Genomic DNA, 27,976 nt, shown 5'->3' on the forward strand with positions numbered 1-27,976 from the left:
GCGAACCTCACGTTACTATCCTCCCTACTGGAACAAATTAGAGAATGACAGAAAGTGGATGAAGCCCTAATGAAGCAAGAGGCTTTGGTACAAGAAAGTGGTAGCAGTGATTTCACCATGTCCACTGGTGGATTGCTGCGATACAAGGATACGATTTGTGTGCTTGATAATGGTGAGATTAAGGAAAGCATTATGAAAAAGGCACATACAACACCCTACTCCTTGCACCCATGGTCGACGAAGATGTACCAAGACCTTAAGGCACTGTATTTGTGGCCTAATTTGAAGAGGGATATTACTGAGTTTGTTGCCAGATGTTTGACATGCCAGCAAGTTAAGGCAGAACACCAAAGGCCAAGAGGGTTACTTCATCCACTTTATGTTCCGGAATAGAAATGGGAGGATATAACCATAGATTTTGTGGTAGGGTTACCCAAGACCGCAAAGAAGCATGATTCTGTTTAGGTAATAGTGGATAAACTTACTAAGTGTGCGCATTTCTAGAAGTTAAGACTACCTACTCGGCGGACTAGTTTGAGAATTTATATGTGAGAGAAACAGTGAGACTTCATGGGGTTCCAGAGTCGATAATTTCCAATCGAGGGTCAGTGTTCACATAAAACTTTTGGAAGGGACTAAAGAGAGCTATGGGATCAAGGCTAAAGTTTAGCATCGCATTTCATCCTCAGACCGATGGGCTGTCTTAGAGAACTATACAAATTCTAGAGGTCATGTTGAAATGTTGTGCCTAGGACATTTCAGAGTCTTGGAACCTATACCTACCCCTAATGGAGTTCTCCTATAATAACAATTACCAATCCACTATTGGGATGGCCCCCTATGAAATGCTTTATAGGCGCAAGTGTAGATCTCCTTTACACTTGGATGAAGTTGGGGAGAAAGAAATTTTAGGCCCTGAGGCAGTTGGGGAAGCCAGTGAGGCGATCAAGAAGATTCGCCAAAGGATGCTTACTGCGCAGAGTAGGCAAAAGAGTTACGCAGACCTTAGGAGAAGGGACATCGAGTCTTCAGTGGACGAGGTTGTTTTCTTAAGAGTCTCGTCGATGAAGGGTGTTATGTGTTTTGGAAGGAAAGGGAAGTTAAGCCCTTGATATATAGGTCAATTTGAGATTTTGGACAGAGTAGGGCAAGTTGCGTACCGTTTAGCACTGCCCCCAGCACTGGCCGAAATGGATAATGTCTTTCACATCTCGATGTTGCGTAAGTACGTGTCAGATCCCTCTCATGTTTTGAGTTATGAGTTGTTACAACGAAAGCAGAGCCTGAGTTACGATGAATAGCCAGAGCATGTTATTGAAATGGGAATCAAGGAACTGAAATCCAAAAGGATTCCACTAGTTAAGGTCCTGTGGAGGAATAGTAAGGAACGAGAAGCAACAAGGGAGTTGGAGGAGGACATGAGGGAAAGATACCCTGAATTATTTGGTAAGAAAGAATTTTGGGACGAAATTCCTTTTAAGGAGGGTATATTGTAGCGCACCAATTTTTTATTTATTTATTAAATTGTGTGCTTTTATTTTAATGAATTGTTAACCGTTGTGATTTATTTTATTTATTTGTTTAAATTAATTATTAGAATTGTTTTGTAGAATTTTGTGAATTTAATTGTTAATTGTTAATTTATTTATTTAATTTGTTAATAATTGAGTTTTGGTTGAATGCACCAAGGTGCATGGTAGGTAATGATGCACCCTAGTGATTGAGTGTGTGCAAGTGCATGGTTACATGGTGCACTTGTATAGAATTTTCTACACACTTTATTGTTTCCTTTTATTAGATTTGTCTTGTTTATTTAAATAAAAAATAAATAAAAGAAATGGAAAGGAAGAGGTGCACGTGTGAAGCATGGTGGGAAATGAGGGATTTCATTACCATTTTTATTTGGGTGATTTTAGATAAAATAGGAAAAGATGTTGTCATCTTTATGGACTCTTATTTTCCTATTATTAAGAAAAAATAAAATAAAAATAAAATAAATGTAATTAAAAACAAATAGGGAACTTACATTTTCTTTCATTTGGCTATTATGGGCTAGGATAGAATAAAGAGGGAAGGAAAGAAGAGAAGAGCATTTTTGCTCATTGGAACCCATGGCTGGAGAGAGAGGAAGAACACGACTAGATAGAGAGAGAGGAAGAGCATGAGCTAGAGAGAGAAAGGAAGAAGGAAAGAAAGAAGGACAGAAAGAAGAAGAAGGGATTCGAAATCCCTAGGTTTAGGTACTCAATTATGTTGTTTCTTTTTCTTTTATTCTCTTCTTCTTAAATCTAAAATTATAGGTGCCCAATAAGAGAATCAACCTTGTGATATTGATATCTATCAAGGAGGTAGTTAATCTAGCCTTTTGGTTGTTGTGGTGATGGATCTTGATTTATAAATGTTGTGTTGGTTGCGGTTTTGAGGGATTTTTTTGATGAGGGGTTTCAGTCTAGTCTTAATCTAGGGTTCATGATGTTTTTTTTTTTTTTATGTTGATAAGCATACTTGTGAGGTAGAATGTTTGGGATATGTTGATTTTTGGATATTCTATGTTCATGTTTATGATAGGTTTTAGCTTATGCATGTATAGGGATCCTCCTTGTATGATTATTATTTTAATTTGGTTAGATCCATTTTCTAGGATTTTATGTAAATATTGGCATGATAATTTATTTGGAATTCTGGTTATTGAATTCATGAAAGTTGATGAATATGATTATGAGAATTTTGGTTTTATTTAATGTTTAGGTCATGTGAATTTCGGCATAGGGCTTTTGTGCCATAAATATGTATGATTGATCTTGAATTATGCATATGATTTGAATGTATATGTGATGATAGAGATTTTTCTTAGAATAACAACATGATAATAGATACTTGCTAGGTGATTTATTTGTATAGATTTAAACATGTATGATTATTGTGTTAATTTTTTTGAAGTGTGATGTAAAAAGATGGATTTCATGACTTGTCATGCTTGGGGATTTTTTGTGTATAAATGATATAGAATATGATGAAAATAATGATTTGCACGCATTAATATTTTTGGCAAGTACTATGATGATTTTATGAAATTAAAGGAATTTTAATTTACATTAAAATGAAGTTTTTACTCAAATCAATACCTACAATTTATTTATTTATTTTTTAGAGAAAATATGAGTTTTTAATTTCATGAAGGTGATTTTTTATGGTTTATTTTGTTGCTGGATTTTTTGGTAAAAATGTTGAAAAAGTCTTTTAAATGAAAGAAAGTTTATGTGATTGTTGAAATAATATAACACCCTAAACTATTTAAATATTAAAAACGATAATTTTAAAGGTTACCTTGTGTGTTTACTTTTAATGGTTATGATTTCTTTATTTTAATTATGAAAATTTTTGAGATTAATTCATTTGTGATTTTTAAATAAATTAAATGGGGGCTGAAAGTTTAGTTTAATAAATTAAAATAATTAATTGATGATCACATATGAGGTTATATTACATAAAATCAAGTGTTAAATAATACAAGCAAAATATATTTTCTCACACCTAAAATTATATTTTTCTCACATCAGTTTTATAATTTTATTAATTTAAATAAAATTGTTATTTTTCTAAGGGAACATGATATTTATAAGTACTTTAAATAGTTTCAAGATTTTATTAGTCCTATGCAATTTGAAAATAATAAATGGATTTATTGTATTTTTAATTGGTTAAATAAATTATATTTATGGAATAAAATATAATGTCTTAAGAGGTTTAATTAACTAGGGATTTAAAAGAAATAAACAAGGGTGAGAAAGTGTGTTGCTAAACCCTTATTTTGAACATGATAGAAATAAGTGTGTAGAAATTATAGTTTTTCACGTCACTTTTTAACAACGTTCCCACGTATGCATGTCGCATGCAAATGCACTTGTATGTTGAAAAATATGTCTAAAATTCAACCAAATGATTTTTATTTGAAAACCATGCATGTTTAATAGGTAGAGATTGCATTATTCTTTTTGTGATTTTAAGTATAAAAATGTGCCTCCTAGGAAAATATGTGTAGATTTCACCATGCGTGCATGACCCATGCACACATGGGGTATATGAGTTGGGCACAAGAAAGTTTTATGTGATACTAAGGAATGCTATTTGATTATGGTTATAGGCTCGTTGTGAAGTTGTTCCACTTTTGCTTTGCTTAGACATGAGGTAAGGAAGTTAGATATAATTTTTGTTTAAGTATGATATGAACAGTAAGATTGGTGTGTATGAAGATAAATATTATGTATGATGATATACCTTGTGATATGAAGTATGAAATGCAGTTGTTAATTGATATAGTGAAATTTGATGAATCATGTATATCATTTTTGTGTTGATGCTACTGACTTGCATGTATGTCTTTATGTTGTACAATATGTAAATGGTTGTTAGCATGTTGAATACGACACAACAAATGAGTTACTAAGGATCTAAGACGTGACCCGAGTTACTAAGGATATAAAGACGTAAGTCATAGGCCAGACGCGTCGAGGTTATTCAAGGACTAAAGCCTCCTGTTTACCTCAAAGTTGTGTCATGGACAAGATAGGAGGCCATGTTGACAAAGATATGATGATGATGCTTATGATTGTAATGTTTATGATGATGTTTTGAATATGGTAGGGATATATGACGCATGATAATGGTGTATGATGTATGATGATGACGTTTATGTATGATGTATGGTGATAACGTTTATGTATGATGTATGATCACTACAAGAAAAAACAGTATTCATAACACTTAAAAACTGCTAACCGGGACTATTGATAGCACTTCTGAAAATGCTAACATAGCCCCTGTTATTAAAAGTCCAGTCTTTTCTATAACAGTTTTTGAATGCTATGTTCGATGTTATCTTAAACTATTCAATAACACATTTTTAGATGCTATAATATTGAAATAATAACATTTAGATAGAGTTTTTGGTTATAAATTTGAAGTTTAATCTTGTACTTTTTTCATAACACTTTTCAATTGTTACAGTTGAGTATTTTGATAGTTTGTTATATTATATAAACCATAACGATTTTATACGCTTATAATATGTTTCTAAATCATAACATATTAAGGTTTTTTATTGTGATAATGGTACTTATAAGTTTTTTTTTTAATTAAAATATTTTCAATATTGTATTTTGATAAAAAAAAATCAAAATTAATCATAAAATATAATTCTCAATAGATTGATAAACCATAAGTATTACATTAAACAATAACTAATTCAAACTCTGAATGTGTCTATTTCATGAGATCTTAGTTCTAACTTAAGTTTGAAAGCATAACATAATAAAGTATTATAATCTTGAACATTTTTTACTTCAAAAATGAAAAACAAAAAATTACAAGATACACAAAAGTAAACCATGCATGAAACTTGCTCCATCCTTCAATTCATCATCCTTTGTGCACTTGTCTTTGTTGTGAGTCCATTTGTTGTGCACTTGTCATATACCTGTTTCCCTTTCTTGTTTCCCTTTCTTCCACAGGTCCATGTGTAATCCTCTTTGCAATAAAGCCAGTTGTAGTCCACAAAAGGCCTATTGCTGTCAAGCTTATGTTAAGCTCCGTCTTTAGAGCACTGTAAGCTCCAGTCACATCTACACACCTGTAATATTCGAGTGTAATAATGGAATCACACCAGCAATTACTTAAAGTGGTAATTCTAGGGCTTTTATAAAAAAAAAAAAAACAGAACCAAATTGCCTTGTATTGATTAAAAATGCATGAAAGTTGTAATTCTAGGTTTCTATGTTGGAAGTAATGAAATTATAAGATTTTATCAGTCAATCCAAGTATAGGTGTCAGTGTGTGCCTATGCATGTGTGTAATCGGTCACTTGATATATTATGTCACTGCACAATATAGTATCTGATAAAACTGGAAGATTAGAACTTATTAAAGTGGCAGCTATAGTCATCCATGTTGCATTAATGAAATTATTAGCTCTTATTAAATATATCTGTATTATACTTTCAAAAGCATCAATCAAGCAATCAAAGAATATGTACTATTATCTGATAGAAGTGTCAAACGTACGCATGAAAAATCATAGACAACCTATGACTTCAATACAGTAATGTGTATAAAAAGGAAGAATGAAAAGGCTAATAAAAGTAGACATTACATTCTATGATATCCCTTTGGGTTTGGTTGACAAGTCCTGGAAGTGATCTGAACCTAAAACAACACATATGGATTGATCTAATGCATCTAGTGCCATCTAACACTTTCTTAAAGATCATAAATTTTCATCTAAAATATTATAGATATATATAAAAACATATATCCTACTAAACAAACAGTAAGTTACATGATTTACCTGAGAATTTAAAGAGGAAAGAATACTGAAGTCGCTGTACTGGCCAGACGATTCCCTCAATAACTGTTTCACACTAGTAGAAACCTCCTGTCAAGATAAACTAAAGCTTAATATACTTAAACAATTAAACTCTATAAGAATGCTCCAAGAAAATCCCAAACAAAAATACTAGTTTCTAGTTACCAAATAGAGATTAACAATTTTCAAATAAATATGAATTACAATATAGAGAGAAAACCTTATTTACATTCAATCCTAATGCCTTGTTTCCTTCATCCACGTCTTCTAACTTTTTTAATCTTTCACGCTCCAACTTTAGTGCAGCTTCTGCAGCTTTAGTAATGTCACCTACCACCAATAGCCCCTTTCACGCATCAGATAACAGAAAAATTCTTAAAAGAGTACAGAGAACATGAATAAACTGAAAAAAAACAGAGGGGAATACAGTGGAGTGTCAAAAATGAACTATTGCCAAAACCTAGTTGATCTTTGTGAAAACTAGGGCTAAACTAGATTTTTAGATAAAAGGGCAAATGATTATATTTATAGATCAGTACAAGGTTGCTATATTTGCCTGGTAGCCAAATTACCTGCTGATGCTGAATTTATTGGGTTTTCAAATTCAGATTCCTTGGTTTTGGCTTTAGTTTGCAATCCTAAAGCTTCCTTCTGAACAGCAGCCTGGCTTGATGCTTCATTGGCCTCCCTTTCAGCAGCCTCTTTTGCTTCTCTTCTCTGAGCTTCCATTACAGCCCTATTTGCTTCTTCAGCTCTGAGTTTTGCCTGCATCAGAAAATACTTTTATTACTAACAACAGCATAAAACCAAGATAATATACCAAAGCGCATTAAGATTATATCAGAAGAATATGTGAGAATAATAGAGGACTGTGACAACCATCTTTAGACATCTACAAAAAGAAATGAATAATCTGGGCAAAGTCAACAAACCTCAGCTTCTGCTTTGGCTTTTTCTTGGCGGAGTTTTTCTTCCAGGAGAGCTTTCTCTTTTCTTTTGGCCCCTTCATAAGCCCCATCACTTCTTATTTTCCTTTCTTCTTTCTGGGACCTGAGTTCATGGTCCCTTTGGATAGCAGTCAAGTGATTATCAAGTGCTTCAACACTACAGATGATGACCCAAAAATTAGAAAACAGAAAGTCCAAATCTTACTTAAACAATAAAAAAGAAGAAGGAGATGAGAAATCATTAAAATTCCAGGGAAAAAAAATATCAAAAGCATGAGCACTTCAATGAGGGGAGGCAAAAAAAACAATACAGCATTATTAACAAAGGAATTGCAGTCTTACATTTTTCTTCCATCAAGTATGGCTGAATTTCAAGTGCCAACTCATTCTCAGAGTCGTCATCATCACTAAGAGATAAATCAACAAAATACAAAGTATTAATAGAAACTAGCGAGATCTCTAACAATCAATGCGATATCACATACCATGGAAATATCATAGAAGTCTGTCATGAATACACAATAGCTGAATAAAGCTTTTGATGACAGAATAGGGATGCAAAACTTGAATTGATAAATGGAATATAAGTAAAGGAAAGCAATCAAGGCCAGTTAAATGCATACCTAACAACCATATACTTCACACTAGTTAAAACAGAACATTTCACAAATGACAAATATGGAATAGAATATAGAAATAAGTTGAGACAACTGCAGTTATATAAATATATAGAAAGAGACCTTTTCTGAACTATGAGGCCTTGAAAGTGAGTATCAAAATCTAAAATTCCAGAGCTTAACTGGTCAGAATCCATTGATGCTTCTGCTGCTTCAGCAATGCCCAAAAGCTTTAAACACTCATTCCAACACTCAGCACTCCTCCATAGAAGCTTAGTTGCAAGACCATAATACCCAACATCATTAACATCTTACATGAACACCCTATTACATTAACTGCGAATTGTCTAAGAATTTGGCCAACTAGAACTAAATAAGTTAATCACAAATTTAAATGTTGTATTTATCTTTCCTGAAACTTCATAGAAAAAAATAACAATACTATTCAATGCAAAAATATAAACCTAAACTTCAGTTTTTCCTTAAAACTACTGTATTTGAGACTTAAAACCCATTATCATCTCTATCAAACCATAAATCCAGATAAACAGAAGAAAAAACCAAAACTGTATTATTTTTCTTCAAACTCATGAGTTATTTTAATATATAATAATTATTATAAAAAATAATCAAAGATGATGCCTAAGAATAAAAAATCTTCATTACCCTTTTAGATAAGTGGGGATGTAATAAAAATAAACCATTTTCTTCACAGCAACCGTACCCTAGTCGCATTGAAGTCCCCGCTGTTACAACACCATCCCCACAGTCCCACCTCCATGCTAACATCTGCAACAACAGAGAAAGAAAAAGAGAGAATGAGATCGTGGGTGAGAGGGAAAGAACTAAATCTGGAGACACAAACAGATGTACATATATCCTTGTATATATATAATACCTATACATGAAATAAATACATCAAAATAGAACAACATCAGAGCAGAAAGAACTAAGAAAACTTAAGAAAAAATAGGACAAAAAAGGCAAAATAGACAATGAGAGTCACTAAGGAGGGACAAGTGACTAGCATAACAACCAAATAATAATCGCACCACACTTAATTCATAGTAACTGCTCTTTAAAAGTTCTATGCATCTACCTTTATATAATATGCAATGTCCTAATGGGAATTTATATTTGGAAAGACAACCAAAGAAAAAAAGTTACTTTTTGTAAACAAAAGTAGACTCTACAAACAAACAAAATTAACATAAAACAGATGAAAATATTGAATACACCATAACAGATGGAAATACTCATCACAAGCTAAAATGACATGGTAAAAACTTATAAGAAATCAAGCTATAGAATCATGCCTTGTGTAGTCATGATAGCAACAAAAAGGATTATGCCAACATGTTGCACCTTAAAAAAATGCCAAGCTTGATCACTGGTTAGAAGAGATACATACCATCGAGCCTACACCTCGCCTTGCCAAGCCCTGCCACCATCAACATCATCATTAGAGATAATTAAGGCAGTCTCTTTGATTGATTTCCTAACCTATAAATAAGAGACCAAAAATTGAATGAAAGTTAATAGAAGAATTAATAAACAAATCATCAAATAGCTATATATGAAGATAAAACTCCAAAGTAAATTAGATAAAATATAACCACATGTGAAGACCTGTTGCCATTTTTTCCTTTCTGTTTTATGTGCATCTGGTTGTGTTTTATGCTCTGTATTCTGAATTAGTTTTCTATTTCTATTGTTGCTCTTTCCAACTGCTTAGAAATACCTTAAGGCATTAGTTGATTAATATATACATAAATAAAGAAACCCATGTAAGAAAGCTCAAATACCTTGAACCTGAATATTAATCAAAGAAACTTCCAACATTGAATGTTGCTTTATGCATTTTAATTTCTCATTAAGACCTGGCTAAAAGCATTGAAGCAATCAATACAAAATATTATATTACCATTGTGTCAAAAAGCAATCAGTTGAATATTTATATTAGATGAAATTAGCGCATAAATGATCAACTCTTAATAATGGACCCATTCTAAAGATACTTTCATCTTTTACCAAAACATTGATAAGTGCTTATAGTAACTCTTAAAAAACCATATTAATTATCAAAAGCATCAAACAAAAGAAGCTTAAATAATATAAATATGCATATAGAAATAGACATGTTCTGTAAAATTATTACTAGGCAGCCACAGAAAAGTCTTCTCCCCATCAATTGTAGGAAGCTTGCTTTTCCCTTTAGTCTTCACCACAGCTGCCATATGACTGCTGCCCTTCTGAAACTTGTTTAATATATCGTACAGTGGTATATCGGCAGGAACTCTGAGTATACAACATACAAATCAACACTAGATACTCTGACTGAATGTATTTTCTGAAAAATAAAAAATTAGTAATTGAAGAGTTAAGCAAACCGTGGTATTCTCCGGATGGAAACGGCACTGACTGGAGTCTCTGTTTCAGGTCGTACAGTAAGAAGACTTTTCACCTAAAAATAAGCAGAATTGAACAAGTTAAAGAGAAAAGTACAAAGTATGTTGCCCGCTGTTAGTTCCTTTGATAAGTCAAATTTAAAATGCATCTAGTATACAAACATCTTCTAAACATTCACATTATACTATTCTAGCACCCACCAGAAGTAGTCCAATAACGTTCTTCGGATTCTCAGAATAGACAGGAACTCGACTTGCCCCCGAGCAAGAACTTTTCCCATATCCTCCCTATGTTATTGAATAAAAGGAGGAGAAAAATGAGAAATACAGTAAAAAAATATAATTTTATTATGCAACAAACTTCTGCTAAGAAAACAGAAAATAACTGTATGACGAGAAAACACATTGAGCTGTCATGTGATTCAAACATTCCTAACATTTCAATTGCAGCATAAGACATGTTTCAGTGAAACATGGGTCATGCCATTATGATATGCCAGAGCACTGTATGCGAAAATAAAAATAAAATGCACAAACTATCCTCAGTGAAACTTTGTGTAAAAAGGTGACAGAACTATTGACAAGCCAGCAACTAATTGGGATAGTGTTCCTAAGATGATAGGCTAGGAGCCTAGGACTGATATCACAGCTAAAATATCCTTCTTTTAACACAATCTATCACTACAACAACAACAAAACTTTCTATATTTTCTTCTTTTATAAAAAAGTAGTTTCTAAGGTCGAGTGACTGAATCTTTGAAAATCAGCTAAAAACAGCATGTAAACAAAAATTGTGAAAACTAGTAAAATCCAATTGACAGAAAGAAAGAACAATGAATTCATGACCAAAACTCACCAGTCCAACTTTGAATTGACATCTAAGGAAAACGTTGATTCAATGGGTGTCATAGCCTCCTCAGCTGTCTGTTTTTCAAGATTTAAAAAAAATTAATAGAAAGAAAGTAAGATGCTGATTTTCTAATCATGACACATTATTGCAAGCTTACTATCATATTCAAGTTACAATTTCAGTATGTGCATAAAGAGTGAAATCATTATACATCAAAATGAAACTATAATGACAAGAAAAGTTTCAGAATGCTCTTTAAACCAAAAGATAAGATGACTGGGGAGTAAAGTAAAAAAATCCAAACAACTTTAAAACAGAATATTGAATAAGTGAGCTCGAGAGAGAGTATAATTTAGCATGAGCACAGAGTTTCAAATAGATATACTTCAAAATGAAATTACAATTAAAAAAAATAAGTTTTAGCCTCTTTGGTATAGTTCTAAAGACTCAGAGAGAGAGAGAAGTAGAAGAAGTAAAACTTTCATATTCACCAGGATTTACGTCCACCTCATATAATAGTTGGATATAATACTATCACTGGCATACATGCAAATTAGAAGGAAATGAATGTAAGGAATAATGATATTTCTGTTAAGACCTTACCTTCTCAGTTAAATCTAGTGCCCCACTTATAATTGTTGTCTCGTCATGTGTAAGCTCACCACCCTTGCCGGCGGCCTATTATGACAAGATAAGGAAATCAGAACTAATGCCAAGATATATCTGTGGTAGATGATAGCAATAATTCGTATTTTCAACTTGTAAAGCTATTCCTTAAGTTAAAGAGCATATTAATTATCCTCAACAGCTTTACTTTACCTCTTGGCTGTGGATGGAGACAAGGACTTTTAACTGAGCTCGCCTAAATAAAGCTTCATTATGTCCTAATACCCAATCCAAAATCTGCATTGTGTATATCTCAAGTCAAAAAATAGATATAAATCCCTTATAATCTGATATCATTAAGAATCCATCGTTTTGCAACCAGATTCCACAGTTTTGCTTTACATTTATGATTTATTTTTAACCAGTTTAAAACACCAGATTCTACAGCCGCCTCAAGAAGTACAATGATATGGGGAATAGATTCCTCCATTCTGCGAACTGTTTCACTGAGTTCAATCCCCTGGGCATCCACACCATGAGTAACAGCTCCCCTGAGATCTACCCCAGGAATTTCAGAAGAAATGATGGCCCGCTCCATCTGTCCATACCTTATATACATATTCAATCATTAATCAAAAAATGAACATAGCATTTACAGAATCTAGAATCTAGTATATAACGAAGAAAAAATAACAGAAAAAAATTTTAAAAAAAAAAACCTAGATATTTTAGAAGAATGTGGAAGTGCAAAAAAGTTTATGATTGCTTACCTTTGTTTAAATGATTCCAAGGGAGAGTACACTGCCTTCAGTGTATCCATTAGAACTCGAAGATCAGAATTTGAAAAGGAATGCTGAATATTTCTAGCAAAAGTCTGTCACATTGTGTAACTCAATCAATGCCTCCAAATGTTTCCTTTGAATCTTAATTCCCTTTGGCATGTCACCAGACATAATATCTAATAAACCTGAATAAAAAGAAACACATTGATAGGATAATTTATAAATTTCCAAAAATAAAATTGCATGACTTAAAGCTTGTCCAATTGAAAGATATCATATAACATTAAATGCCTACAAGATTTAAAAGCACCATAAAAACAAGTTCGTACAAACCTTTTCCCAAAGCTTTTGTTTCAGGAACAACTTCTCCAATTGAAAGGTTGATACGTGAAATAAAGCTTGCTCCAATAGTTTCCATTGTCTCGATCAGTAGCTTTGGTACAAGATTTTTATAATCCTCAGGAAAAGCAACCATACACCTGCAGATGACAGTTTAAGCTCAGTGCTTAAATTCAGTGATAGCTTCTTTGTATCAACAAGATGTTCCTCGGTGCTTAAAAAAATATATAGTCAGAAGAATTTACCACTTCCACTCTTGCTCAAGATAAAGAATCAACTCATCATAGAAGCTTGGCAACCAACTTGCGAATGAAATTGTCGAAGAGCTTGATTGAAACTCATGGCTTGACAGCCTTTCAGCTTCAGTTTTCTCATTTGCAAGCTTAATAGCACGTTGTTTTGAATCGAAATCTTCCCAGAGCTGCTTTATGGGCTTTAGGTGAACTTTTGTGTAATGTAGCTCCAGTGATTTGAGTCTTCCAATTCGAATGAGAATACCCCGCAAATTTTGAGCAATGTCTATCTGCAGGATGATAATAGATGTAAGTTATTCAAGTTGCGTATGGTATGTACTAAAAGGAATTAATAGGAGATAAATTGAAAAGAAAGCAAGCCATAGGCAAAACAAGTGCTGTAAGAAATTTGGTGACCTTCCGGCTGGATAATGCATCTGTTAAACGTGGCTGCACCATTGCATCTAGCCTATCCTCTAGGACCTCAAGTTGCTTTCTCTCATTAGCAAATTCAGCAACCTAAAATGAGCAAAACAAAAAATAAAACATCAAGTTAAAATCATCAAAAATTATAAAATCAAATGTAGAGTATAATGTTAAAACAATTTATAGAAAAATATTACCTCCCCAATAGAAGACAAGCAATGCCTCATGTTGGCTAAGGTTTCTGCAGCCCTTGGAAGATCACCACTGGCAAAAACATCTTCCACAGTTGAACTTAATTGAGTTAACCCAGCAGCATCCTGTTGATCCATCAATGAGTAAATCAAATGCAACATCAACATTTTCCAATACTGCACTGATTATAACTTCTATGATCAAATACCCACCTGCAATGTCTCATAAGCAGCTTCCATTCTCTGCTTAACAGTATCAACTTTGGCCAGAGCAGCTATAGATTCAGCTGATGATCTTTCAGCCTGCATATTAAAACCAATTGTTTGAAGAGAAGAGTATTGTTATACATATGTATCAAGTGAGAAGCTAAAATCTCAAACCATATAAACAAAGCTAAGCCGGCAACAGCTGTCTACCCATGTAAATTATATAAACCAATTACATTAGTAAATGTACTGAAACGTGGGTATATCAATGTGAACCTGCTACTATAATTTATAGTAATGCTCTACAACATATTGTAAAGCAGAATATATATATTTAGGCAACTATTTCAGTTATGTGTGTGTATATCCATGCATAAAACTCAACTTAATTCCATTGTTCACATTAGCAATAATCTATTCATAATATCTACATTTATTTTTAAGCAGAAAAAGCAAAAACGAGACGTTTTAACCAAAAGGGTGCCCTGCCTTCTTGTAATTTATTCCAAAAATCTATTAACTCATTGCCAAGAGATTGAGTTCAAAAGGTAGCACAAACTACACAATCGTAGTTCTCAAATATCCAAAAAAAAAAAAACTAATATTGAAAAATTTGCATTAGAAAATCTTCCTCAAATTTCCCTCGTTCACTTAGGCAAATTGAAAAAACTCAGTTGAGCAATTGAGAAATATATTAAGCTTCAAATTTGGCATTAAGGGATAGCATAATTAAAAGATTATACTTTCTTAACTTATAAAATGTAGTAAATCTGACACTGCCATCCTAATATTGTCCAAATTTTCCATACTTCACGTCTTCTAGTGAATTGAACCCAAAAATAAAGTTAAAAAACCAAATTCGAATAGCGAAGAAGAAACATAGCAGAAACAGACATATCATGTAGGTACCTTCTTGAGCTTCTGAAGGATTCCGGCGACGGCGGAGCGTAGTGAGACCGCATCGTCGCGGAGTCAGATCACATCGCGGGTGGCCCGTGGCACGCGAAGTAGGGCAGCGGAGCTCTGCTCCTCTAGTGAGGCAGAGATCTCTTCAGATACGATTTGGAGCCTCATCTCCATATCGACGAGATGGTTATCGACTGAGTCCTCCGGGTGCCGAGTCTGACACGTCGAGTTCACCCATTTCCTGGGATCGAAATGCAAAACGCAAAAATCACACAAAATGCAAAAACAAAGCAAACCCAGATTACAAAAATCATCGAAAAACTTGAGAGAAAAGAAGAATTGACGAGAGAAAGAGTCGAGAGAAGGAACATACTCATGTGGAGGCAGAGAGAGATGGTAGTAGCTTCACTCAAGAGCTTATCACAAAGAGGGCACGTCATGCATGCCTCCATCCCTCCTCGCTTTAACAATCTGACCCGCCATATCTGTGTGCGACTCCCTCTCTCACTCTCTCTCTCTCTCTCTAGGCTGAGAAATTGGTGTCTATTGAAATGGCATTCGACTCAAATAAATTGAATATATATATATACATTGATTATATGATATTAATTGAAATCTAAATGCTAAAAAAACAAAAACAAAATGCCTCACAGAAAAACAGAGGTCCAGCGGGAGAGATATCAGAGAGAAAGAATGACGGGGAAGCTGGCACAGTCATGGTGCGTTTCAGCGACTCGCATGAGAGAGAGAGGGCTGAGGAAACTAAGTGAGAGAGAGAGGAAGAGGAGGCGACACTGATTTAGGGAGCTGGTTTGGGTAGTTTAGGGTTTAGGGATTCAATGAGAGCAGATGAGGGATTAGACCAAAAGTTTCACATGGCGCCTTATTTCTTTTTCATTTGGCGCCTAACACATACTTGTTAAAAAATAATTAATTCTCCTTTTTTTTTTTCACTTACACATTAATAACACTTCTTCATTTATGTTATATTTTAATGTAACATATAGTCAAAATTGTTGTAGTGGTTGATGACGTTCATGTATGATATATGGTGATAACGTTTATGTATGATGTATGATGATGATGTTAAGTGTGATGTATGACGATGTATGGATATAATGTTGTATGAGTCTTAAGATATGATTATGCCTTTGTTGTATTTTTCTTTGTTTTTTGTTTGTACTTCCTTACTGGGCTTTTAGCTCACCCCCTTACTTTCCCTTTTAGGTAGTAAATAGAGTTTCTCTTTGGAACGCGAGGTGATGTGGGGAGTTCCGACGTCAGAGTGTGTATGGCATGGGGGTATCCTATGGGCGAGTAAATGACCAGCTTCAACGCCAATCTTAAAGAAAGATGTTATGTTTTAATTTGGTTTCAAAACTTACCAGTGGGACTTTAACTATATATTTAAAAAAAAAAACGTTGCATGAGAATTTTTATTTTATTTTAAACTACTGAGCCCAACTTGCATGTTTTACCAATGCCCCACTGAAATTTTGATATAATAAGAAGTTTTCTTCTATAAGTTTATGAGCATGGAGATGTTGTACAAAGTATTAGTCTAGGGCGTTTTTACATTCATGATGCGGGTCGCGACTTGGCTCCTCTTGGGTAGCGGCGTGTGGCGTGCTACCCCTTTGGCACACCCACATGGGGCCATTTTGTAAGTGAGCATGCCTGGGTGCTTGATCATTTGTCAAGTCTTGCACCAAGCAACCTCATGGGGTAGGGTAGTGGCAATTTTGTAATTATGCATATGTCTCCCAGACAAAAATCATATATGTTACTGGGAAGACCTTGTATCCCTAGAATGCTCCTTAGGGGAGGTGACCTGGTGACTTAGGGAAGCACCATGGCCACTAGTAGATAGGGGCCAAAGCTATGTACTCTCATGCCCTATCAAGGCTATATATTAATAAAACCATGTTTATCCATACTTGCCCTTGTATGCTCCCTTGTTTCCTATGTGTTACTTGTTTGTTATCTTCTTTGGGCCATTGCGTGCCACTTGCCTTGTTGTGTGCTTTGTGTTGTGTGGACGTTCCAAGGAATGACTTGCTTTGTGCTTGCTCATACTTCGTTATTGTCCGTTGCATGTCCAAGATGCGTATGTGGCTAACCATTGAGTTTGTTTTCCTGCAGGTGTGTATTGTAGGCTGACTTGCTAGCTTGAAGTGTCTGCAAGTGCCGCACGTTTTGTCTTCTTGGAGTACCCAAATAGCCGGACTGTGACAGTTGGTATTAGAGCCAAGTTAGAGAGAGCTTGGCAAAACACACTAATGGTGAGCAACACTCAGAGGATCAAAGCACTTGAGAAGTGTGTGGGAGAATTAGATGGTCTGGACGAAAGGGTCAGGGATCTTTCCTCTGCAAGTCATAACTCTGGATCGTCAGATGCAAGCAATCGCATAGCTGCGCTAGAGAAGGAAAACGATGTTCTCCTATCTAGAATAATCGCGTTGGAGCAAAGAAACACCCCAACAAGTACTTCTGTTTCCCCTCGGTGGGAAGAGCGCATTGCGGCGGTGGAGCGCATGCTTAAGGAACAACAAGTTTCCATAAATGATACTACGGAAGACTGCAGGGAGGCAGTTGGCGTGCTGAGAGAAGAAATGGCTGAGCAAACTGCAAAGGTAAACCTAACCATGTGAGCGGTTGGGAATGCCCCTGTAACAGGGCCGATAGGTATGGAATATGGCCAAGTTAAAGTGCCCGAGCTGAGGCCCTATAACGAGGCTAGAGATGCAAAGGACTTGGAAAATTTCCTCTTCAACATGGAACACTATTTTAGAGTCATGCAGGTCGATTCAGAAGAAGGAAAGGTCGCCATGACTACCATGTAATTGTCTGGGGATGCCAAGGTGTGGTGGAGGACAAAGTATCACGACATAGAGAATGGTAAGTGCACCATCATATCTTGGGTAGACCTGAAGAGAGAACTGAAGACGCAATTTCTGCCAGAAAATGTCGCCTACATGGCTCGACGCCAGCTGAGAGAGCTTAAACAAGTCGGGACAGTCCGAGAATATGTGAAGAAGTTTTCGGGACTAATGCTCGATATAAAGGACAAGTCTGAAGTGGGCAGGCTCTTCTGCGTCCTCAAGGGATTAAAACCGTGGGCCAAGCTAGAACGTCAAAGATAGCGTGTGTCTAACCTAGCCACCGCTCAAGCTACTACTGAACGCTTAACAAACTACACTCCGGAGAGCAGCTTGCCAAAAAGGGCTACCCCTCCAACCAGCTCAAGTAGTGCTGGGAGTAAGAAGTCTGGGAAGTCATGGCAGGGCAAGAGTGGGGGAGAGAAGAGGACAGCAAAGTCCAGTTCTTCCAGCAGTACAAATGCTGTTGCAGGGAGGAAGCCACTAGCTTGTTGGCTCTGCAAAGGCCCACATAAGTAGGCAGTTTGCCCTTACAGGGGCAAGTTGAATGCCCTCATTGGCCAAGAAGAACAAGGTGAAGGAGAAGAGGAGGATGAAGAGTACGCGCACATGGGCATTGTCCGCATGTTGAATGCTCTCAAGAAGCATGGAGAAAAAGGGAAGAAGACCCTGGGGAAGGGGTTAATGTTCGTGGATGCCACAATCAATGACAAGCTCGCCAAAAGCGTGATCATCGATACTGGCGCCACCCACAACTTCATCTCAAAACTCGAAGCAAAGCGACTGGGACTAAAACTGGAGAAAGATGCAGGCTGTATGAAAGCGGTCAACTCTAAGGCTTTGGCCATAACTGGCGTGGCTAAAGGCGTAAAAGTTAAAATCGACATGTGGGAGGGATAGACTGACTTAGTGGTGATCCATATGGACGACTTTGATGTAGTTTTGGGGATGGACTTCCTAACCAAGAAATGTGCCATCCCAATTCCTGCTGCTGGGAGTTTGCTCATAATGGGATAGACTCCTTCAATGGTGCCCGCAAAGGTGAAACCACCCTTGGTGTGAAGCTTCTATCAGCTTTACAGTTCAAGAAGGGTGTGAAGAAGCAGGAACCCACTTATGTAACGGTACGAAGAATCAGTGGAAGAGATTGTTCCACTAGAAATTACGAGGGTCTTGAAGATGTATGGGGACGTGATGCCAAATAAACTCCCCAAAGCCTTGCCACCAAAGAGGGGGATTGATCACCAGATAGAGCTGGTGCCGGGAACGAAACCTCCAACAAAAGCGCCTTACAGAATGGCACCCCCTGAGCTAGAAAAGTTGAGGAAACAACTAGAAGAGTTGTTGGAGGCAAGCTTCATCAGACCGTCGAAGGTGCCATTTGGCGCACCTGTGCTATTCTAGAAGAAACAAGATGGGAGCTTGAGACTGTGGATTGATTATAGGGCTCTCAACAAGGTGACAGTTCGTAACACCTACCCCATCCCTCTGATTGCTGATTTGTTCGACCAGCTAAGTGGAGCCAAATACTTCACAAAGTTGGACTTGAGATCGGGCAATTATCAGGTGAGGATCGCGGATGGGGATGAACCAAAGATAACGTGCGTTACATGATATGGAGCATTTGAGTTTCGGGTAATGCTGTTTGGGTTGACAACTACAATTGCCACTTTCTGCACACTGATGAACCAAGTATTCCACCAGTATCTAGATAAGTTCGTGGTTGTGTACTTGGATGATATCGTGGTTTGTAGCGCCACGATTCAAGAGCATCAAGAACACTTGGCTCAAGTGTTTTAGAAGTTGAGAGAGAACCAGCTATATGTGAAGTGCGAGAAATGCTCATTTGCACAGGAGAGCATCAAGTTCCTAGGCCATGTTGTGGAACTCCTCACAAGCTGTCTGAAGCTGAGAGGAGGTATACTGCCATCACCTTCTCCAGATCACCCGGTAGCATATGAGAGCCATAAGCTATCTGAAGCTGAGAGGAGTTATACTGCCTAGGAGAAGGAACTCCTGACAGTTATCCATTGCTTGCGAGTGTGGAGACATTACTTACTGGGGTCGAAGTTTGTAGTGAAGACGGATAATGCAGCGGTTAGTCATTTCCTTACACAGCCAAAACTGACCCCTAAGCTTGCTCGATGGCAAGAGTTCGTGGAGGAATTCGACTTTCGTTTTGAGCACAGGGCAGGATGCTTGAACCAGGCAGCTGATGCCTTGAGTCGCAAAGTAGAATTAGCGACTCTAAAGATCTTGGCTAGTTTGTCAGCTAGCGTGTTGAACACTCCACTCAAGGAGCGCTTCAAAGAAAACCTGGAGAAGGAACCGGTTGTTAGAACCATCCTGAAGCTCGTAAAAGAAGGCAAGACTCGCCAGTTATGGGTGCAGAATGATCTTGTGTGAGCCAAAGGGGGCTGCTTGTATGTTTCGAAAGCTGGAGCTTTGCGGAAGACATTACTAAACGAGTGTCATGACACCTTGTGGGCAGGTCATCCAGGGTGACAGAGAACGCATGCCCTTTTGAAGCAGGGATACTATTGGCCACAAATGCAAGATGATGTAGTGGAGTACACCAAGAACTGTCTCGTCTATCAGCAAGACAAGGTCGATAGGAACAAGACCCCTGGGTTGTTGTAGCCGTTGCGAGTCCCAAGCCGACCATGGGAGAGTGTGTCGCTTGACTTTATAACCAGCCTATCGAAGACAGGGGATTTAAGGGTGATCTTGGTGGTCGTGGACAGATTCTCGAAATACGCAAGATTCATCCCAGTGTCGAAGTATTGTTCGGCAGAGGAGACAGCACGACAATTCTTCAAGCATATTGTCAAATATTGGGGAGTGCCCCAGAACATTGTTAGTGACCGAGATGGAAGATTCACTGGGACCTTTTGGTCCAGACTATTCAGTCTCTTGTGGTAACAATTGAACATATGCTCGAGCTACCATCCATAGACAGATGGGCAGACAGAAAGATTCAACGGGATGTTGGAGGAGTACTTGCGCCACTTTGTCAATGCCAATCTGAAGAACTGGTTGCAACTACTCGATGTAGCTCAATTTTGCTTCAACTCTCAGAAGAGTTCTTCATCAAATAAGAGCCCTTTTGAAGTTGTTGATGGACAGCAGCCACTGTTGCCCCACACAGTGGACGAATATCACGGTCGGAACCCGCGAGCCTTTCACTTTACAAAAGACTGGAAGAAAACGATAGAGATTGCCTGAGCTTATTTAGAAAAAGCATAAAGAAGAATGAAGAAGTGGGCAGATCAGAAGCGTATACCACTGGAGTTGAAAGCAGGTGACTTAGTGTTAATCAAGCTGAGGCCCGAATAGTTGAGATTTCGAGGGGACAAAGACATCAGACTCGTTCGCAAGTACGAGGATCAGGTCTCAATCATCTCAAAAGTTGGCCTAACTTCCTACAAAGTCGACCTACCAGCATGGATGAAGGTACACCCGGTCCTTCACGTCAGCAACTTGAAGCCGTATCATGAAGATCAAGCAAATCCAGAGTGCAATCAGTCAACCAGAGGAGGAGTCATCATTCAGCCAAGGAGCAAGCGTCAACCTGAAGAAATCCTGCCAGAAAGGATGGTCACCACTAACTGTAAAAATCATAAGGAGTATCTGGTAAAATGGAAGGGGCTCGCAGATGACGAGATCAGCTGGGAAAGGGTGGAAGACTTGAAGAAGCTCATGCAGAAGATTGAAGATCTACAAGCTACTTCTTCGAGGACGCCAAAGAATTGAGTGGGGGAGAGTGTGGCGTGCTACCCCTTTAGGACACCCACATGGGGCCATTTTGTAAGTGAGCATGCCTTGGTGCTTGATCATTAGTCAAGTCTTGCACCAAGCAACCTCATGGGGTAGGGTAGTGGTAATTTTGTAATTATGCATATGTCTCCCAGACAAAAATCATATATGTTACTGGGAAGACCTTGTATCCCTAGAATGCTCCTTAGGGGGAGGTGACCGGGTGACTTAGGGAAGCACCCTGGCCACTAGCAGATAGGGGCCAAAGCTGTGTACTCCCTTGCCCTATCAAGGCTATATATTAATAAAACGATGTTTATCCATACTTTCCCTTGTATGCTCCCTTGTTGCTTATGTGTTACTTGTTTGTTCTCTTCGTTGGGCCATTGCGTGCCACTTGCCTTGTTGCGTGCTTTGTGTTGTGTGGACGTTCCAAGGAATGACTTGCTTTGTGTTTGCTCATACTTCGTTATTGCCCGTTGCATGTTCGAGATGTGTATGTGGCTAACCACTGAGTTTGTTTACCTGCAAGTGTGTGTTGTAGGCTGACTTGCTAGCTTGAAGTGTCTGCAAGTACCGCACGTTTCGTCTACTTGGAGTACCCAAATAGCCGGCCCGTGACACGGTGTGCCCTCCAGGCAGAGCCTCCTTGGCTACTGGTTCATTCCTGTCGCGACTTGCAAGAACAAGGTCGCGACTTGACCACGAAACCAACCATTTTCTATAGTTTCTCCCACTTAAAACCTTACAAAAACTTTCCAAACATATCCAAATCCCAAAATCAAAGTTTCCAAAATCAAAGTTCCCAAACATCCCAATTATCCAAAACCAATAAAACCGAAGTCTCAAACCATCCAAAAACTCACCAAAACATAAAATCCAATCAAAGCTTAAAAACTTTAAAAACATAGAACTTAAAATTTTGATGACCTCAGATTAAGTCATTTCCCAACTAAATCCTCCGGCTAATAAGGTTTTAATCTTCCCTAGTATCACTATGCCTCAATCCTTGCTTTAATTTGAGTCCTAAAACTTGAGTTTCCTTCGAAAATGCGAACGGGTGTCGAAAAGGGAACGAGAGGGAGAGAGAACGTTCTGAACGTTCTTTTATGATTATGGCTGGTTACTTCAAGCTTAAGTAACCTCATGCAATTCCAAATGCTCGGGGTCCCAAAAATCTCCTCGGGGTAAATGTTATCCAAAAAACAGGCTTAGATGACATGGCAAACATTTAGTACACGTGGCTAACATCTGGCAGAATTCATGCTCGACTATCGACCAGGAATACATCTAGTGTCACGATGATTCAATCTCTTCATACGACCAGCGTGGTCGTACGAATGATATACACGGAAAAGATCTTATGCAGTTATGATAGTATCCGAAATTATCTCCCATAATTTCCTGAGTATCCTATTATTTAGGAAATAATATCTGTAACAAATTAATGTAAATCCTCCTTGAGCCTATAAATAGAGAAGGAGGGCTCAAGGGAAGGGGATCTTCTTCTTCTTTCTTGCTTTCGGATCATTAGAAATTAGAGTTATCATATTTGATATATTGTACTTATCTTCAGAGGTTGTTGAAACTCATTGAACCCTAGTTCTTTGATCACTCCTTTGAATCCTATATCAATAACAATTCAAGTGGACGTAGGTTATTACCAGATTCGGGGGCCGAACCACTATAAACCTTTGTGTTCTTTATCATTTCGCCATCACATTCTTTCAAACATGTTTGTCCACATCAAGCAAATTTGACTTCGTGTCAGTTGGCCAAAATCAGAGTCAACATTCTGGTGCTTTCATTGAGAGCTTGATACATTATCGGTGAAAGATCAATGGCGAAAACTACCAGGAAAACTGGACAGGCGGCCGGCGCTGCATCATCTCACCCACCTCCGCCTCCTCCAAAAGTGGCTGAAGATGAGCCACATTTGGAATTTGATGAAGAAGAAATAGACGACGCGATGCTGAAGAATACCCTAGGGGCGTTGCACGAGGAATTGGCCAATCTGAGGGCCAGCCAGGAAAGTGCTGCCGAAATCATGGCGCGGCAGCAACAAGAAATTAAGCGGCAGCGCCTGGAGCTGAGTGAAAGGCAGGCGGAGATGGATCGTCGCCAGAGGGAGGCCATGGCAGCCCTCGAGGCAGCCTTACAATTGGAAAGGAATCAGGCTGCACCTGCCTCGCAGCCTGATCAACCCGCAGATAGGCTACCACAGAGGGGTCCCAATCCTAGCCCGCCTATCCAACCCTCGAGCGCACAAAGGCCCAAGCAGCCACCGACGCCTCAGGACGATGTCCCGCTAGGAGACCCTGAAGCATAGCCTCCACTCCAAACTGGTCGCGGAAATCCCCCACAGCAGAGGCAGAATAGGACTGGGCAGCAGCCTCGCAGTTCTAGACACCATAGGGGCGATGAGACTAATCTTCCGAGTAGTGGACAGCATCCTCCTGGCAACAGGAGGAACTCAGAGTTAGGCTCTGCGATCCGAGGCCCCCCACGGCATGAAAATTCACAGGGACCTAACGACCAATGCAGACCACCCTCTAACGCTCGGGAGGTTCCAGCCCGGGAAGGCAATCGAGGGAACAGTCGATCCCACCATAGCCAATCAAGATTCAGAGATGGCCATGGTTAAAATGAGGCTGACTCAGGCAGAGGGAATGCCGGTCGAAAGAATGAAGAAATAGGTGGAGGTAGAAGCCAGCCACCTCAGGATCTTCAACCGGCTCGGAGCTAGCGAGCAACGGAGGAGAGACGAGGACGAGAGATGTACTCAACGATCGCTGCGAGCGGCACGGCGAGTACGTCCCCCCAGCACCAGAGGCCACTGCGATTCCTGGTGCTATGCAGGCCCAGATAGATGCCCTCAACCAGACAGTGCAGCAGCTAGTCGGGGAAGAACATCTTACATCGACCATGATAGGAGGAAAGGCACTCCTTTCGTCCAAAGGATAGCTATGGCAGAAACTCCTAGCAAGTTTAAAATGCCTACGCTTCCAAAATTTGATGGGTATGGTGACCCGGTGTCTCACGTCAACAAGTTTGAGATACAAATGGACATTCAGAAAGTGTCTGAGGACGCTCGGTGCAGGATCTTCCCTAAAACACTCTCTGATGCCGCACAGGAGTGGTTTTTCAAATTCCCTCCTGCAAGTATAGTTTCTTGGGAAATGTTTGTAAAGGAATTTTACAGACAGTTCTAAGCGGGTCGTGTGCACCCGACTGAGGCAAACCAGCTGGTTGAAATACGCCAGCAAGATGGAGAACCACTGAAGGACTACGTCCAGCGCTTTATGCGAGCAGCTGCTGGAGCAAAAAATGTGGGAGACGAAGGAAAGATGATGGCTATAACCGCGGGGGTTAAGCGCCGCACGCCTCTCTAGGAGAGCCTCCAAAAACATGGGGTTAGAACTACCCAGGAATTCTTAGATCGAGCTGATCGCTACATCAAGCTCGAAGACGCCATTGCCAACGAAGGAAAGCCCCCAGGCAAGGACAAGGGGACTACCGAGCCCGCCAAAGCCGCCAATGGGTCCAACCCCAATGGCAATGGCAAAGGAAACGGCAACGGCAACGGCAATGGCAAGAATGGGGGGAAACGGCCACACAACGAGCCTTCCACCTCTGACAATAAACGAGCCAAGGGTAACTGTTATGAACCTCGATTCACTAACTATACTTCCCTAGTTGAGTCACGGGGAGAGGTTTATCAGGCCACGAGTTCCAGTGTGCCTTATAAGAAACCTGCTCCCATTTGAAAGGATATTTCGAGAAGAGACACTACCAAGTTCTGTCGTTATCATAATGACTACGGACATGATACCAACGAATGCAACCAGCTGAAAGATGAGATCGAGTTCCTTATTAGACAAGGACACTTGAGAAGATATATACAGGCCTCGGGAAATTCCCAACGAGAAGCTCCAGGTGGAAATGAGCAAGCACCCACACGCCAACGCTCGCCACCTTTGCAGCCTAACCCCGTGACTGGCACATTGTTAACCATCCGTGGGGCCCGCACCTCGCGGGAAACAGCGGAAAGGCCAGAGAACGATATGCTCGGACTCTGCGCCACGACCAGGACATCGAGATGATGACTGTGGATGACCGCGCGCCGAAAAAGGCTCGATCAGAAGAGGGAAAATAACCTTCTCTGATAGCGATGCCAAACTTTTCCGGTTCCCACATTCCGATCCGCTGGTCGTGGATATCCAAATGGCCAACATGATGGTGAAGAGAGTGATGGTTGATACAGGAAGTTCGGTGAACATCCTGTATAAGTCTTCACTGGAATGCATGAAGTTGTCCGTTAAGGACCTGGAGCCCTGCAACCAAACAATATACGGCTTCTCTAGTGAGGGACTCGCCCCCGCAGGGTCAATCAGGCTACCAGTGACAGCAGGTACAGTGCCTGCTACCAGAACCTTACTCGCTACTTTTATAGTAGTCGATTGTCCTTCGGCATACAATGCCGTCATTAAGAGGCCTATACTGGTTGATCTATGGGTCGTCACCTTTATGTGGCACTTAGCCATGAAATTCCCGACAAACGCAGGGGTAGGACGCGTGTTGGGAAATCAGAGGGAGGCTAGGGAGTGCTACAACGCCTCAGTCATGAAGGCGAAGAAGGGAACGTCAAAGAACACTCCCCCAGATAGGTTGTAGAAGGCAATGGATACACAAGCTCAATCCGGTGATGAAGTCACCAAATAGGGTGTTGCCCAAAGTGAGGATAGAGATTTAGATCCTCGCTTTGGAGATTTTGAAGAAAACGTTGGACCAGTCGAGGACCTGGAAAAGGTCCAACTTGACGAGAAAGACCCGACCAGAGTCGTGAAGGTCGGGAAAAACTTAGAACCAACCACGAAGCATGCACTGGTGGACTTTTTGCGGAAAAACCAGGAAGTCTTTGCCTGGTCGTACAAAGATATGGCTGGGATAAATCCTACAGTTATCAGCCATGTCCTGAACATAAACAAGAGTTTTCCACCCGTGCAACAGAAAAGAAGGCTGCTCGATAAGGAACAGTTGAGAGCCTTAAAAGAAGAAGTTGAGAGATTAAAGGAGAATGGGTTCATCAGGGTGGCGTTTTATCCATCGTGGGTCTCTAATCCAGTACTGGTTCCCAAGCCTAACGGAAAATGGTGAACCTGTGTGGATTTCACAGATCTCAATAAAGCCTACCAGAAGGATTGCTTCCCAATCCCAAGGATCGACCAGTTGGTCGATGCTACTGCAGGACACGAGATCCTCTCTTTCTTGGATGAATACTCAAGCTACAATCAGATCAGCATGCATCCCCCTGACCAGGATCACACCAGCTTTCGGACCGATACGGGATTATACTGTTATAAAGTAATTCCCTTCGGACTGAAAAACACAGGTACGACTTACCAGCGGTTGGTTAACCACATGTTTAAAGAATTGATCGGAGTAAACATGGAGGTATACGTGGATGACATGCTGGTAAAGTCGAAAAAGGCGGAAGGACATGTGAAGGATTTGCAAGAGTGTTTCGATGTACTGAACAAGTACTAGATGAAACTAAATCCTCTCAAATGTTCCTAGGGAGTTGGATCAGGGAATTTTTTGGGGTTCATTGTTTACTCAAGAGGAATCGAGGCCAACCCCAACAAGATAAAAGTTCTGATCGACATGAAATCGCCAGAGAAGATCAAGGATGTACAAAGTCTAACCGGGAGAATTGCAGCCCTAAGTAGATTTATTTCCAAATCAACGGATAAATGCGTCCCTTTCTTCAATCTACTTAGGGGCAACAAGAAATTTGAATGGACAGGAGACTGCGAGCAAGCCTTTCAGGCCTTGAAAGCCCACATGGCACAGCCTCCTATTTTATCAAAGCCTATCGAAGGAGAAACTTTGTTCATATACCTGGCAATCACTGAAGTTGCTGCTAGTGCGGTACTAGTACGAGAAGAAGAAGGTGTACAAAAGGCGGTTTACTATGTAATCAAGAGGCTAATCGGAGCGGAACTGAGGTATCCTCCCATCAAGAGGTTAGCATATTGTTTAATCTTGGCCTCAAGGAAGCTATGTCCTTACTTCCAAGTCCATCCTATTACAGTTTTAACTGACCAGCCCCTTCGGTAAGTCCTCCAAAAACCAGAGGCGGCTGGACGATTATTGAAATGGGTTGTCGAACTTGGGCAGTTCGATATTACATATTCACCGCGAGCAGCAGTAAAGGGACAAGTCTTGGCTGATCTTATTGCAGAGTTCACCGAACTCCCAGACAACGAGCAGTGCGGAAAACCTAGTGCGCCTGAGCCTCAAGACAAAGCTCCTTCGTGGAAGTTATTCATAGACGGGTCGTCCAACGAATCTCACGCGGGAGCAGGGGTGATCTTGATAACGCCAGAAGGGCATCGATTTCACTGCGCCATCAAGTTTGACTTCACTGCGTCAAATAATGAAGCCGAATATGAAGCACTCCTCGCT

General features: G+C 39.3%; 1 long non-coding RNA gene and 2 pseudogenes across 1 annotated transcript; all 3 read right to left on the bottom strand.

Annotated features, from left to right (window-relative positions):
* Positions 1 to 5,179: 5,179 nt before the first annotated feature.
* LOC133804105 (uncharacterized) lies at positions 5,180 to 6,622 on the bottom strand. The gene is made up of 2 exons (XR_009878311.1): positions 6,582 to 6,622; positions 5,180 to 5,629 (listed from the first exon to the last, which is right to left on the bottom strand). It is a non-coding gene; the product is annotated as an uncharacterized LOC133804105 (long non-coding RNA).
* Positions 6,623 to 9,423: 2,801 nt separating this feature from the next.
* On the bottom strand, positions 9,424 to 12,092 carry LOC133806316 (DUF21 domain-containing protein At4g14240-like; annotated as a pseudogene).
* Positions 12,093 to 12,129: 37 nt separating this feature from the next.
* Positions 12,130 to 15,356, bottom strand: LOC133806317 (conserved oligomeric Golgi complex subunit 7-like; annotated as a pseudogene).
* Between the last annotated feature and the right edge of the window lie 12,620 nt (positions 15,357 to 27,976).

The sequence above is a fragment of the Humulus lupulus genome, chromosome X (assembly GCF_963169125.1).
Source record: "Humulus lupulus chromosome X, drHumLupu1.1, whole genome shotgun sequence".
In the NCBI taxonomy this organism is placed as follows: domain Eukaryota; kingdom Viridiplantae; phylum Streptophyta; class Magnoliopsida; order Rosales; family Cannabaceae; genus Humulus; species Humulus lupulus.